The following is a 16826-nucleotide window of genomic DNA, read 5'->3' as shown; positions in this document are numbered from 1 at the left end:
CACTTCCTTGTTTTAAGTAAAAATACATATGCAGTATGTACATATGCATTTGGAGCACTAAACAGATACAGATACAGACAGTGGCACTGTATTACACTGCTAGTCCTTTCACATTGAACATTTGGATTATGTTTATAAAAGAGAACAATGTATCACGCAGTATGTGTACATGGAATATTAAAGTTTTACATATATTAAAAATATAAAAAGTTTATATCACTATTCACAGAGTAATGACACCACCACTGGTCTGTTTTAGCTCACGCCAGCATTGTAACTGAAAACCATTATGTGTTTTTTTTCTTGAATGAATAAATGCTGATCTATCATTTTTGGTGGATGAAAGCAAATGTGCAACGTATCCAACACACTCCTGCTGAAACATGCAGTGCCCTCGACGCAATATGCCAAGGTCACAAAAAGCATATAGTCAAGACAAATTTGATTAAAGCCACTGCATACCTCTGTCTATTTTTCACAAACAGGTAATAAACCATGAAATTGCTAAACATCTGAAGACATAAAGAGTACACTCTTAGAAAGGGTCCTTGAAGGGTTCTTTAAGGATTCATTGAATAATTAAGGGTACTTCGGTTCCAAAAAAAAAATCTTTAAGGGTTTCATCAAATACGTAACTTTTATAATAGAGTAAATTCTATATTTTTTTAAGGAGCTAGTCCAAACAAATTATGTAAAAATAATGTATACATCATTTGCATATTTTCAGTATTTGTTTGAATTTTTTATTTTTTTGTGTTGTTGCAGTGGTGGTTGTTTTTTCCAGGCCTGGACATTAAGCCTGCAGTCTGTTAAAAGAGGACTCGCATTTAAGGTTTCAATGAATGTCCACATGTATTTGAATATAACTGGTAATTTTTGACATCCCATCCACATGAAAATGGAGTTTTGGGTCACCGAAAGTTTCGAAAAAGCTTTTCAAAAAACACAGTCAAAGGTGGAGAAATTTTAAAACTCTGTTTTCACTGTTTTTTGTGTGACCTGGAAAAATGTATGCTTTGGAAATGCTGACATCACAGCATCAACCTGTGCATGCTCATCACGGCTTTGCCTGTGTTATGAATGTGCTGTGAATCCATTTCTCATAGCTGTTGACCAAGTTGTTACTTTGTAGTCTGTAATATCTTATTTTGATAATGTGTTTACAATTGAATTGCACAGTTGTCAGAATATGATACATGCTCTACTGCCTCTGAATCCAACACTCCTGCTGTACAAACCGAACTGCAGACAGAGATTCTGGATAAGACCCTTTTGGATAAGACTGAACTGGCAGCTGGTGGGACAATATTTTTTCAGAGATTGTTGTGGCTGAAGTGTGCATTTCTCTATCTCTGAGAATGCATGCTCTTAATGTTACTCTTAAGTTGTTTGATATAACATTTCATAACATGCTATTGCCACCTGACGGGCTGGTGTGCTGTACAGGAAGACCTATGATTGGCCACATTTACACCTGGATATGGTAATGTTATTTAGCTCTCAGTGGTTCCCAATCCCAGTGCGGGAACGTCTTTGACTGCATACTGTAGTACTGTATATAGTCTTAGAGAAGCTTGTGCCATCTTTTGACTCTTGACCTTGCTCGTTTGAGGTGTTGGATCGCAACCAACCGCTTGATTAAATTGTCGTAATTGACGTGATTAAAGGTGTTAATCTGTTCGACCCGGATGAAGGGTCAGATAAAGAAATCCCAGAACTAGTATTTAATAATATATTTGAGTTATACAGTAGTATGTTAAGGTTGTAAGCATATAAAAATCAGTATGTTGCTTTAATATGGTTTTGCTTCCACAGTCACCTTTCAGTACAATATGATTCAGCACCAGCAGAGAGAGCCAGTTCCCCAAAAATCATTTCTCAGCTCATAGCATGCCCTCTTCTGCACTCCTACACTGTAGTGTGTGTGTGTGTGTGTGTGTGTGTGTGTTTGCGTGTGTGTTTGCTTAGACACTCCTATATCCTGTTAATCATAAGACAATCAGTCAACAGAAAGCAGTTCAAAGGTTCGACGCTTCATATCATTTATGCAAATAGATGGATGAACTGGTTTTGGCTTTACTTTCTGTCATAAACACAGACACACACAAACACACACACACACCCTAGTGATTGAGCTTGTGTTTATTTAGTCACACCTTGCATTCTCTGGCTGTATGTGAAATACCATTCACTGTCATTGCAGCCATACATATCAGTTATCACAAATCACAAACACCTCACCCAGGCTACACTACACACACACACATACCCTTTCTTTGTAAGTCCCTTCCACGGAAATAATTATTGCCAGTAATTAATGCTATGATACACCTGTAACCTTAACCTGAGTATCCAAAAGGAAATCTTTCGACTCTTTTAGCTTTTTTTTTTTTTTTTTTTTCATTTTTGAAAAAAAAATTAATAATAATAAAATAAATTGGTTGGTCAAAAGGTCGAAACTGTCAGATATTTCACCACCAAGGTATGAACATGCCCACACACACACACACACACACACAAAATCCAGATTAAAAAAATACGATTGGTTTTTGCCCAAAGGAATTAAAAAAGTTAATTAACTCCAGCTTTACTTTCTTCACATTTACTTTCTTCACATCTTCACATTTAAATAGGACACACCCTTTTTCTAACACGGCACCATAAATGAGTGTGAGGGTCATGAAGTGCCGTGTGTATCTCCCTCCAGCAGCAATGGAGCTGATAATCTCCAGTACCAAAATAAATCCTTCATGTTTCACTACTTGCATTTTGACAGTCTCTTGCAGAGACTAATACTCGGCCGTGAATAATGCAGCGTTGTTGTGTCATTATCAGTGGAATGTTTTGGCCTGTTTCTCACCTTTATCTGTGTTAGTGCTCTATGGATGGGAGAGACCATGTGACCTCTGCTCTCAGCTTGTAGGAATGTGTCTGAGCTGGGCCAAAGTGAGGGAGGGCAGTACTCACGGCCCATTTCCAATCCGGAGATCTCAGCAAATTCATCCTACATAAATGAATAAACATCTGGATCACAAATGCACCATTTTTTTTTTTTTACTTTTCAACAGATATTGCTGGAGGATTGTGGATTTATAGTTCGAGGTCTTCGTCTATAATGAGACCAAACTAAAACTATGTGCCGTGAATTTAAAAAAAAAAAAACGCAAGTGAGGATTTCCTCAAATTGAAGTGTCTAGGGGAAGAGGGGGAGTGCCTTTTTCATTTTTTCTCCATCGTTACAGAGGCCATGAGCACATGTTTTTGCAGACTGGAGATAAGGAAAGGGCGTGGCGAATTCTGCAGTGCCTCTGAATGACTGCTGACTTCCTCAATCCTGTAAAGCTGTGCTTCCAAAACATTCAGTCAGAAATGAGCAACATCCTGCGAGTCAGATTTAGACACAGATTTAGATTCTTTTAACAGTAGGACTTAAGAGTAGCATTGCTTGTTCATATGGTATACTGTGAAACCATGTAACCTGTAATTAATAGTGTTACAGTTGCAGTATAGAAAATACTTCCATATAGTACATAATGCCAAGTACCACACCCTAATGACTAGATCTTTCTCCCTTACTCATATCAGAATGAACCTGTTCAACCTATACATCAAAAGAAGCATTTTCTTTTCAATTTTTATTACTATTTTAAAAAGATTAGATTTTTTTTTCACTGATTGCCCAGTGGTCATACTTTTTTAATAATAATAATAATAATAATAATAATAATAATAATAATAATAATAATAATAATTATTATTAGTAGTAGTAGTAGTAGTAGTAGTAGTATTGACAGTATTGATAGTAGTAGTATTGACAGTATTGACAGATAAAAAAAAATAATAATAATGCAGAAAGATAAAAATAGACAAAATGAGTGCAAGTGAATACTAAATAAATATTAAATACTGAATAATATAAAAATAAATATAAATAAATTATATTTCATATTAAGCAGTATTTGATGTTAAATAACTATAATATAATTTATTTCAATTTTAAATGATACAATAAAAGATAATTGTTAAATATAAATATCAGAGGCAACTTATTTTTCCTTTTTTTAATAATAAAAAAAAAAAGATTTCCATTACATAGTTCTGAAGCAGAGTAACATGAAGAAGCCTCTCCACATTTTACACATTTTACAGAGGGATATTCTTGGCCCTCAGGCACTCAGGTCATGTGTTGAAGCAGACATACAAATATTCAGTTAGATAAACTGAGCAATTTGGACCTTTAAGGCAAGACACTACAGTTAGAAAATCACAATTATGGTCATGTCAATCATTTTTGACTCTTTAACATGTCTTTTCTTACATTGCAGTCAACAACTTAACACCACTGATGATAGCTTTAAGCTCCACACGCTTGTTACAATCAAGTCATGTCATATATCCCTGAAAACGTTGTTTCCTGTTATATGTCAATTTATGTGTCATTATGATATACATTTTTTTTTCATAAATATTAAACCACACTAACTAGAGTGGAAACACACTAACTCTACGTGACCTGCAGTCATTAAATTTTACATGTTCAATCCTATCCCTACAGAGGAACCGCTCGAAAATTGTTAATTGTTACACTTACATTACACTTTATACTGAAAAAGGACAATCAATCCCACATTTTCTGGATTAAACAATTTTTCAAAATTTCCAGCAAACTGTTCTGTAAATGTCTGAAACTGAGTGTCTTTTCAGTGGAATAAAATATTTTATGTGTATTCTATGTACTGAATATTTTATGTATTGTGTGTATTTTACATACTATATATTTTTTATTTTCTGTATTTTCTGTATTGTATGAACTGAATATTTATGCACTTTGTGAATTTTACATACTACATTTTTTAAAAATATTTTATGTATCATATGTACTGAATATTTTATGTATTTGTGTATGTTAAGTACTAAATATTGTTTTGCATTTTCTTTACGTACTGAATATTTGATCATTTTATGTACTTTACATACTGAATATTTTAGTTGTTTTCTGTATTTTATGTACCTTTCCAAATTTTACATTTTTCTTTTACTTTTTCCATGGCTTACTTTCTCTTTGACACTACTCTTTCATAGAAACAAGTCTTTACTCTTGCTAAAGTATGGTTGGTTACCACACGACAATGCCTGTAATCTCAGATACACAGGTAAAAGGAACAGCTATATGCAGTCAGCTTGCACAACAAGTCCAGGCAGGGTTTGTCTTTTTTGTGCCTGATCTGTGAATATTTTGGTGAAAAGGTATCATGCCCCCGATGTGGGAAAAATGTAAACATAATTTATATGCATGCTTTTAGTATTGATTTCCAAAACTGACCAGAAACAAGTGCAAAATCAATGTGGGGGAAAAAAAAAACCCTTATAGAAAAAGGTGATCTCACATGAATAATTAATTTTCACATGATTAAATATTTTCACAATCACACAAGAAAAACAATTGAAGATGCATTTTACCATGTTATAAAAAAAACCCACGAAAACGCACATGTGAATTCAAGTAAACACACGCGACATCATGTGAATATGTGATCACATATGAAAAGACAAATAATTCATGTAAGAAATCATGTGAAAAATAAAACTACATGCCTAATGTGATGAATAGTGAGAAAATGATGTGAAAATAAATGAATCATTTGGGGAAAAATCACTTGTGAAAATAAATGAATCATTTGTGGAAAAATCACTTGTGAAAAATGAATCATGTGAAAAAAAAATCATGTGAAAATATATAAATCCTGGAAATATCAGATGAGAAAATAAAAGAAATGTGAGAAAATCATGTGACACAATCAAAATCACATGACAAAAAACATTCACTACACATGAAACAGGTGAAGCAAAACGTGAAGTGCTACATGCGTGTGTAAATTTTTCAAGTGAATCATGAGATTATATTTACATCCAAAAGATCATCTGACACACTTCACAAAGCTGTGAGTGAAATTACAAAGTGTTACCACAGTCATTGTACTTGACTCTTTAGTAAGCGTTAGTCAGCAGTAACTGGGTATCGACATGGCGGAAACAAAGCTGAGCTGGTCGAATTTATCCTGTCTGAACTGTATGAACAAATGTAAATGCAATGTAAATATTACAAATTTATGCAAATTATTCCTGGCATCCATGTAGCACTATCTGGATGGAAATCAGAGAAGAAAGTTACTGTTGTCTGTGGATAAATGAGGACTTAGGCACAGGGTTGCTCTGCTAAATTTCTAGACCAACTACATCTTAAAAACTGCACAAAAAGTACTGAAACTAGGAAAAATGAGATGCACTTTTTTCCTTTTTTTTCTCAGTATTTGAATCAGAAAACAAGTTCACTGTAGTGCACACGCATTTCCAATCTGCAGTATCTGCAATATGCCTTTTTTATCATCGCCTGGTATGGACATTATCCACTTCATAACCCCCCTTTCTAGCACACAATCTTTGAAATACACTGCATCTTAAATCTGAAATGTTTTAGTACATCGTTCAGTACAACGTACACTGTATAGACTTACCCATTGATACCCTTAGCCTACATCTGCAGAAATTAGATTTAATTCTGATTATTTGGCACAAACAAACATGGCCTTGGCAAGCCTACCTAGGCAGCAACTAATGCAGGACGTAATCTGATTTCATCAGTCCAGCCCTTATATAAAACCAACAATGCTAGGGGCATAACCTTCAACCTCATTTCTCCAGCCATGCCATGGTTTTACTGGTAGAACCTCTGGTTTGTAAAAACAAAAATCCCAGTGGGAAATATTTGTGTATGCATAGCATTCATGCAGTGAAACAGTAGAAGGGTCACAGTGAGACCAAAACAACATTTTCGCTTTGCCGTCATAGCAGAGAAACGGGTATTACTGGTCTGCTCAAGAGCTGTTACTAGTAAACAAATATTTGGAAATTAGAAAAACACTAATACTATTTCACAAGGGGGTTGAGGGTGGGGGTTGCATCACTTGCCCTGCCCATTTTGCCCACAAGGGATGGTCCAGAAGACTCAGAGAGCAACAAAGGACACATTACACTTAAAATTAAAGAGTTTAATAATTAATAATAAGTAAAAAAAAGTTCTGGGGAAGAAGCTGCACTTTGAAATTGTGTCTAAAATGGACACTACAATGGGTAATATGACTACATCCTTGAGGTAGTTTCGATAACAACCTGTTCTTTGCTAACCTTCCTCAGTTCTTCTTTTCAACATCAGGAAGATTGACGTTTTTCTACACAGAGCCTAATTGGGTTTTTTCAGTCCTTTGTCATCTCAGTATTACATCTTGAGAGGACTACTGCAACTTGCTCCTAGTAGGTGTTCCCCTGCATGCCATCCATCCCCTGTAACTGACTTAAACCCCTCCAAGATCTCCCACATACTCCACTACAGGTATTGCTACAGGTATGTTCCCTCCATTAGTTTCTTAAATCTGTCCTTATCAGATTTAAAAACACTGGAGCTTGCCTACAAAGCCAGATTTTGCTAGTTTTACGCATTTATTTCTAGAAAGAAGCAAAATTATATGCCAATAGAACAAGCTTGAAAATTTTCTAGAAGTAAGTTTAATTTTCATATATTTATATTCCAAAAACAATATCTTCGCAAGTAGTATCTCTTGAATTAAGGTCTCTTGAACAAAGGAAACGTTGTGTAATAGTTTTTTCATTATGAGATGATTATATAACAATTTTAAGACAAATTTGACATAAGTAAAAATCCCAAGGGGAAATTAGAGGTTTCCAGAAGCATTCAAAATCTTATATTTAAAACCAATCTAATAAAAAAATATTAGTTGAAGATGCCTATATTCAAAATATTTTTACTTGCTAAGACATAATTCTTTGCAGTGAAGAGTTACCTCTTCACCAAGCACTTAAATAAGGAGTTGTTTTTGACTAAGACTACACTACAGCACTTCTGTAGGTTTCTCAGGATATGGATATCTGTCAATGCTATATGATGTAAATGTGACATAAGGTCATTGGGAGAACTGCTCACATGCTGGTAGTAGATAGTGGTCAAATGTTGGTAAAAAAAAATGCTGTTGGAACAAATTTAAACTAGTGATGTGTAAACTGGTGTAAGCAATTTTGTTCTTCTTCCCTGGAGGTTTGATGCAATAGCTCTGGTAGTTCGTACCTGCATTATGAATCTACATGTGTTCTGGGTGTGTCATGCCATGCTACACTTTGACCACATGCCAACTGCCTGCCCCACCTTGTTTCTTAAGACTGATGATGCAACGCTTCTCATTGTATTCCTAGACATGATAGTAAAAACATGACTAGACATAGATAGTGACATCACAGTCTTTTATCTTTGTGCTTTTACGAAAACTTCAATAAAATTACCTTGTGAAATTCTACCTTCTGGGGAAATATCAACAGCATCGTAATCATCATCGTCATCATCATCATCATCATCTACCTCATAGGGTCCCAGGTCCTGGACTACTCCCTTTCCTGTACAGTTTTTACCTGAGGGAATGAGACACCTCATCCCCGTGTCTTCCAGTCAGAGATTCGAAACTTGACTCAGGTCAAACTTGGCATTTTTACACACAAACTACACAGGCATAGCTATTTTTTTCTTTACTTTTACTTCTGTACCACCACAACTTAGCGATAAAAGTAACAAACCTGCCACACAGTCAGATGTTAAATGATAAGAGGTTAAATGATAATCATCGTTGTAATCTAATCTATGATTGAAATTAAGCATTGAAAGCAAAATATTTAGATCTGTTCGTAAATTTTGGGTGAGGTGAATGGAAGTTGGCCTTAAACATTAAATATATAGGCACAAATTACACAAATTGAGAAACCTTTCCAGAGGAAACTTTCCACACTTATAATAGGAATATGAATGTAATATGAATGACGTTTTCTCAGTGTAGATTTCAACACTTAGGCGTTGGTTGACTTTTCAAACAGATTCTTGCGAATTAACAACTCAGAAACATTGACAGAAACATTAGACAGACTCATTCTTGCCTTGCCTAAATGAATAATTTTTAATTGTTGAGTAAGAATATTTTACTGGTTTATTCCTGCAAAGGCAACAGCATAATGACGAATTAATCAACAATTTACTTGTATGGCAGACACTCCACAAAATCTAAGCCTGAGAAGAAATAATAAAAAAAACATTTTTTGTGTGTTGTTACTTAACAAAGGAAAACTCGGGCATTGATGAAGCTATTTCTTTATTTAACATTTCTCCAGGAGTCTCCAGTGCAAACTTCAGCACACGTACAGTAACTCCAGTTACTAACACTTGTATTTTATGTTTTTTTATTATTATTATTATAAACCAAATAAGCCACATAATCAATCAACAGCTGCATTAACCTGATGTTCATACCATCACTGAGTGAAATGAAGCCCACAATGACTGATATGAACAACACTTTAATGAACATGTTTGTGTATGTTAATTGGCAAAATTCACAACTGAGGCTGAAAAGCAAATTCTAACATTTATACCTGTAGACTGTACATTTCAGTAAGTCAATATTTAGGAACATGCAGTCATTTGCTAATTTACAGTATGTGGATGCATTTTTAGTCATCAGTTGAATAGACAATGATGCCGTATTCATTATTTCATTGTTTCAAGTGTGAAAATATTTTATTACTTTGTGAACCTTAATGTAATGTGAAAACAGCATGGCATGAGCCTACCGCTTTTCTAATATTTTCAGTTCTTTTATTTTTTTATCATTATTTTCTTGTGGGTTGCTTTAAGGTTTACTTTGATTAATGTACAGCGAAGTATATTTACTTCTGTTCAGGTATGACTATTCGGTTCATTATTCCAATAGTCCCATTTCCCATATTGTGTAAATCTTTACATTATTTTACTTTAGGCTTTAAGATTACAATCTTTACCCACTGGTCTATAATATATACACTCACCATCCACTTTAATAGGAACATCTGTACACCTGCTCATTTAATTCAATTCAATTCAATTTTATTTGTATAGAGCTCTTAACAATGGACAATGTCACAAAGCAGCTTTACAGAAATAAATAGAATCAAATTAAATTTATGCAGTTATCCAATCAGCCAATCATGTGGTAGCAGCTCAATGCATAAAATCATACAGGTATAGGTCAAGAGCTTCAGTTAATGTTCTCATCAAACATCAGAATAGGGAATAGCTATTAAAGTGAACAGTGAGTGTAAGTACAAATTATATAATGAAATGATTTTTTTTTTTTAGAAATGATGGATACACATTTAAGACATTAAATATTGAGTTGGTTGATGTTTCAGATGATTTAATTGATTGTGAATTAATGAATATGGCAGGACAGCTATTCTGTCTTTTATCTATAAGAATTATTTATTTGATTACTTATTATGTGTCATAACCTTTCCCTGTGCCATGATTATGCTTAGCATGTTAGCCCAAGATTGTTTCACAATTGCAGATTCATATGAATTCCCACCTTGTATTAAGAGTATAAAATTAAATGGGATTCCAGTTAAGGGTGTGGTTAGCTTGGTTAGCTTTGTGACTATGAAAGCCAGTGAAATCAGAATTCCAGATACTTTTGTGTCATTGGGTTAAAACAAGTGTTCACTATCATGATCATATCATATCATGAAGTAACATTTCAAACCCCCTAACCATAACCCTAACCCTATAATTACCAAGTAGCCCAATAATTACCCAGCATACTCCTCCACATTGTATCAAATAACTACCATTAGTTTAAATCTATCTTAAACCAGCCTGTACAGTGTGTGCTCTGCCTGGGCTACAACTATAACCTAATAGGGGTGTAAAGCAATGCCACTATCTATATCTGAATCTGGAATACTGGAAGTGGATGTTTTTTAGTAGTGGGTCGTCCATACGGACTGCTGCTGGCGTTTTAAATACCAGCAGGTTTTTGGTTTGTTTGCTTGTTTTTTACATGCTATGCCCGAGAACAAGGGTGTTCTTATCTGGAAAGGGCCGGGGTGTGTGCATGTTTTCATTCCCACCAAGCAGAAGCCACACCTGTGTCTAGTGAAATCAAGATGAACTGATTAACTAGGTGGAATCAGGTGTGGCTCCTGCTTGATTTGAATGAAAACTTGCGCCTGCACTGGCCCTTTGTGGATAAGAATGGACACCCCTGCCCTAGAACCACTGGAAAACATTGAAGAACACTGAAGCCAGGGATGTTGGGGGGAAAAAATTCATTTTTATCGTATTTTCCCTAGAACTGCTGATTCCACTTAAACTGGCAGAACACTTACCAAATTTGTGTTTTCCTATATATTTATTTCATAATATATATATTTATCTCATACACAACCCCTGTATCTATTCTGGAGAATCCATCAAAACATTTAAGTTTCATTAGGAGGAGAAAAGCTTTCTCAATATAGTGTTAGTAAGTCAATAACAGCTAATTACTTTTTGCTAATGTTAGCAATACTTGTTCTCAAGATACACTTTCCAAGTCACCCATAACGGAGCTAGCTAGCTAACATAGCTATGCGGTAGCATGACAGGGAGGATCCACTCTACTGCAGCTTGTTGAAGATGTATTGTATGTGAAGTGAAGTGTGTAAAGGCAGTTGATTATCGATTTAAATGATAATGCATCTTCTTAATGAAACACAGACACAATACCATTGATGCAGTCATGTTTGGCAAAAAAGGTGACTCCATATGAGGAAAACCCCCCAACCTCCCGAAGTGTAAATCATGGTGGTGGATTATTGATGTTTGGGGGCTGTTTTGCAGTCAGTGGTCCAGAGGTATTTTAGTCCAAAACCTGGTCACCTCTGAGACTTGACTGTAGATGGATCATCCAGCAAGATAATCGTCAAAATGACAGACAAATACTGTCAGGTGGTGGAGACAGTGCCAGCTGCAGGTTAAGTATCTTTATTATATCAATGGCAAACAAATCCAAAACAAGAAGCAGAGTCAAAGTCAAAAAAACAGGCAGAAGCCTGGCAATGTGCGAACAGAAATAAATGGATTCACAAAAAATATATAGTAAATATGTGAATTTATCCCTAATGAACAAGCCAGAGGCTAGCAAGGAAAAACTCCCTGAGACAATATGAGGAAGAAACCTTGAGAGGAACCAGGCTCAAAAGGGAACCCATCCTCATCTGGGTGCAATGGATAGTGCAAGTATAAATAAATCCATTCTATTATTGTGTACTATATGGACAAATAGTGCAATTGTGCAACCAGTAAATTAATCACAGTTTTTGCAAGACGTCCAGTTGGTTAAAATCTATCCACCGTCCACTGATGGAGTCCTGAGTACGAAGGTGCTTGTGGCAACTGCAGCCCCAAAGCCACTACAGCAATCGCAGTCCCAAGCCATTACAGTACAGCTCCCCATATGTGATCCCCAAGCCATCTCCACATCCCCCAGGTGGCACCATCCCCAGCAATCCAAACGGTTCTTCAGGCCATCCATATGGGGCCACCCCCAGCAGCAGCGAGCGATCTCAACCGATGAGAACAATGGGCGACAGCATCCAAACATCCCAGTTCACCACAACACTCTATGCCTGTGAACTCTCCAGACCTGCCTCTGTACCTAAGAAAAAACTATTCACAAAAGGCTTGACTAAACAAAATCAGCCTAGACTTAAACACTGAGACTGTGTCTGAGCCCCGAACACTAAGTGGAAGGGTGTTCCATAACTGTGGGGCTTTGTAAGAGAAAGTTGAATGAGAATGAGAATTGTAAGAGAATGTTATCTCCATGACAAATAAGTTTGTTTATTAGTTCAAAGATCTTGCACGTCTGGTGCTCTTTCTCATCGACAATGCAAAAAGCAACAAATAGAACAGCATACGAAGGCCACTGGACCTAGAAATACACCCCTGAGGACCTCTGTGAGATCACTATCATCTCCATGACAAATTAGGTCATTTATTAGATTTTTATTTTAAATCTATAAAAATGTGAGAGCACTGACCCACAAAGTTTTTTTTAGTACCATTGCCCTTTCACCTTTGCAATGCTAAAGCTTACGTACAGCCAAGAATACAGTGGACCCATGGACCAAGAATACACCTCAAATCATTATCTCTATCACAAATTTATTTGTTCTGGGAAGTTGAGAGGTCCAGTAGTTGCAAACAGTGAATGATAACCACCCAGAAACTGCAGAGATAAGATTTGATCTCAGATTTCAGGCCAATTGGCATGTGACAGTCCTTAGGAGCAGCAGGTTTTCGATGACTTATTACTGTTTATACAACATATTCAGTTCCATTCAGACCCAAGAATGCTGATGATTTTATGCAAAAAGATTTAATTCAAAAAGTAAGAGTGCTAAGAATGTGAAAGTATTTGTAAAGACAAGCTTGTTCACGTTTCTAATCAGCACCAAGGTTTCTTTAGAACTGAGTGTGTGTTCACTGCTGCAGTCAAGATAATTATTAACCTATGAGATCAGACGTTGATACTTGAGATACTTGAGTGTTACTGTACAGAGGCTTGTTACCTTGTCTTGTAACTTGCTGTACAGAGGCTTGTTACCTTGTCTACAGCACAACAGGTTATAACAGCCGTTTCGCCTGAATACAAAGTAAAACATTGTCAAACGATTGCAAAAGACATGAACTGTGCATGACAGTTCTGCTCTGTTCCGAAGAATCTGACTATACAAACCTAAAAGACAGCATGAAGTAACACTGTAGGAGTGAACTTTTATAGCATTTCTCATTCTGGCTCTCTCTCCTTCTGCTTTCCTGTCATTCCCTCCCCACACATACAAACACACACATATTCTCACTTAGCTGTGAGAGGAACAGATGACTAAACTGTTTGGCATTGTTGCCTATGTATCACCCTGCATGAAACCTGCCTTTGTCTTTGTCAAACTCAAAAACGGCCCACATGAGAGATGGGGTTAGCACATACTTAACACCTCATGCTGGGATCTGAATTCAATAGTCATTGAATTATTGTGCATTTCTACAGTGTCTGGGAGAAAATAGTAGACAGAACAGTAGTAGGGACAGAGGAAAATAGATGGAATGGTAGTAAGTATGCGAATTGTGTGCGAGTGTGTGAGAGCAGTGAAAGAGAAATGAACTCAGTTCCACGTTTCTCTCTGAGCCACAAGAATCTTTCCACTGGTGGTTAACACCGGAATGACCACGAGTCCCGTCTCAGAGCAACAACATCTTACTAGTTCCCTAAACAACAATGTTTAGACAAATGAGTACCATTTTTAAGTATCATGCTTTGTGAAAGAAAGAAAGAAAGAAAGAAAGAAAGGAAAAAAAACACATTTACTGTAAAATCCCTCTCGCTGCGGCCCGGGTTCGATTCCCGGCCAGGGAACCGACCCCAGCCACTGGAGTTGTGTGCAACAGTGCTCTCTCAGTGCCAGTCTCAAGCCCGGATAAAATTGGGGAGGGTTGCGTCAAGAAGGGCATCCAGTGTAAAAACTGTGCCGAATCAAATAAGCGGACCATGATCCGCTCTGGCGACCCATAATGGGAGCAGCTGAAAGAGGAACATCAACAACAACAACTGTAAAATCCCTGTGTTATTCATTACCAAGCTCCAAAAAGCTTTCAATATAAAAGAGACAGAGGGTTGCTCAGGACTCACAAAAGTTTTGTATGACACATTTGCCCGCAATTGTCTTAAAATAAATCAGGGATTGGACCTATGAGGATATTGCTCAATCTTACACTGAGAAGTACTGAGGGAAGTATTATGAGGGAAGGAACTGAGACCCTAAAGAAAAAAGTTTCAGCCTTGTAGTTTAATTCATTCTTAGAGACGTCTAGTATCAAACATAGTTATCAAGCATCACTTTCATAACAGCCTGGTGTTAGAATGGGTTGCACAACAGAGAGCTGATCTACAATGCCCAGCCCAAAATTTTTTAAAGTCAACGAAAATGACAAGAAGAATGATGGGAACAGTTACAATGACACTTACTGTTTTGAACAAGCTATAACCTGTTTATTATGCTTTTACATGTTAGGGGAAATCAAGCATTGGCAGTTGAACCAGTCTCTGATGTATAATTGTGGTTTTTATTCATAGCCAGTAAAGAGAATTTATGTCTTTTCTTAATGAATTTCTTCTGCAGTTTATTCCAGTAGTAACAGCAAATAGATTAGCAGGTCATTAAGTACACAGGAGAATAACAATGGTCCAAGATGAGAACCCTGTGGTACTCCATAGAGAACATCAGGAGATATGTTCATATATATTATTACAAAATGAAACAAAATTAAACCAAATTTTAGCTAAAGTTAAAAAATACAAATCAAAAAGCGTTAAAAATCAATCAAACCAATTTAGTGCAGCTCTAGATTTAGATGTACTGTGATTAATCGGGTTTCAAGGTGTAATCCGGTCTTTGCCTCCTAAGATGAGGTAATTGTTATTCACATATTAATTCTAGGACAAGAACATGCTGCTTCTGTCAGTTTATTTTATTGTGAGCAAAGTGATTAGAGGAATTTCCCTTGGATCGAAATGAAGCACTAGAAGGATTCATTATTAAGAATTATCCTCAATAAACATGAACATTTGTTAAAAATATCAGTGTAAATGAATGCACGTGCAGCCTAGCATAACGTAAATTAAAAAAAAAGGGTGGTGGGGTGCTTTACCATTCCAAAGTTGATTATTTTTCAAATAACAGCACATCCTGGACTGTTCAATCCTCTTATACCACAGAAATTTGCCAACAATTACATTTTTTTATTCATTAAACAACAACATGTGGTATATCTTTTTATAGTGTATAGTTATGTTTAACACTGTGGAGCGTCTACGAAATAGCTTAGCTCCTGTTTTCACTTAGCCATTATAACCAGCTGCTTTTTCTCGGTTGTGAAGTTAATAAGAACAAACAAAAAAAATATCAGCTTAGGATACATAGAAACAAAACAAACTGCAAACTCCTCTGCTCTGAAGACTTTCCCATGTTGGAAAACTGAAGTTACCGTGGTACAATGTGCTGACATTGGAGATTCCTTCCAAAAAATTTCTCTTTACAGAAAACTCCACCATATCAACAAATACATGTTAAAGTACACAAAGTCCCTGTGTAAGTTGTTGCTATAGAAATAATAACATGAATGAGTGCATTAATGTACATGCTATATCTGTAATTTGCCTTGAGGCCAAAACTTCTGTCTGAGCTACTATTACACAAAATTAATCAACACCTTCTGACCATTCAGATCTGAGAATTCAAAAGCCCTGTGGTATAAAGACATACGCATATGTCCTTTTTTTTTATTTTTGAGCTTACCTCTTTGGGTTACTGTCTGTGTGGGTTTCCTCCAGGCTCTCTATTTTCCTCCAAACTCCCAAAAACATCCATGTAGGCATGTTGGCTACTCTAAATTGACCCAAGGTGAGAATCAGCCAGCGAATATGTGTGTGCGTGTGTGCGTGTGTGTGTGTGCATTTTGCACTGTGCTGGATGAGTGGTGTAATATGCAGAGTGTATTCCTGCATCATGCCCAGTATTCCAGGAATAGGCTCCTGATCCACCACGACCCTGACCAGGATAAAGCACTTACTGAAGATGAAATAATGAATGAATCGATGAATGTTAATATTTCACATAACTTAAGGGAGCATGTTTCTGAAATGCACTTTCTATGTATGTGAAATATGTATGTGCAGCAAAAAAAAATGTGCATTGTAGAGTATCCTGGAAAAAAAACAAAAAAAACACTAGAAATCCTTATAGACTTTGTAATGGCTTTAATGGTCCCTGTGAGTCTCTACTGGTATGTTACATGTAGTGGATACATTTACAGCGATTAACAGAAGTCTGTATCCAGAGTGACTTATATTTATCTC

This window comes from Pangasianodon hypophthalmus, chromosome 4 (genome assembly GCF_027358585.1).
Source record: "Pangasianodon hypophthalmus isolate fPanHyp1 chromosome 4, fPanHyp1.pri, whole genome shotgun sequence".
Lineage (NCBI taxonomy): Eukaryota > Metazoa > Chordata > Actinopteri > Siluriformes > Pangasiidae > Pangasianodon > Pangasianodon hypophthalmus.
This window is presented reverse-complemented; position numbering follows the sequence as displayed.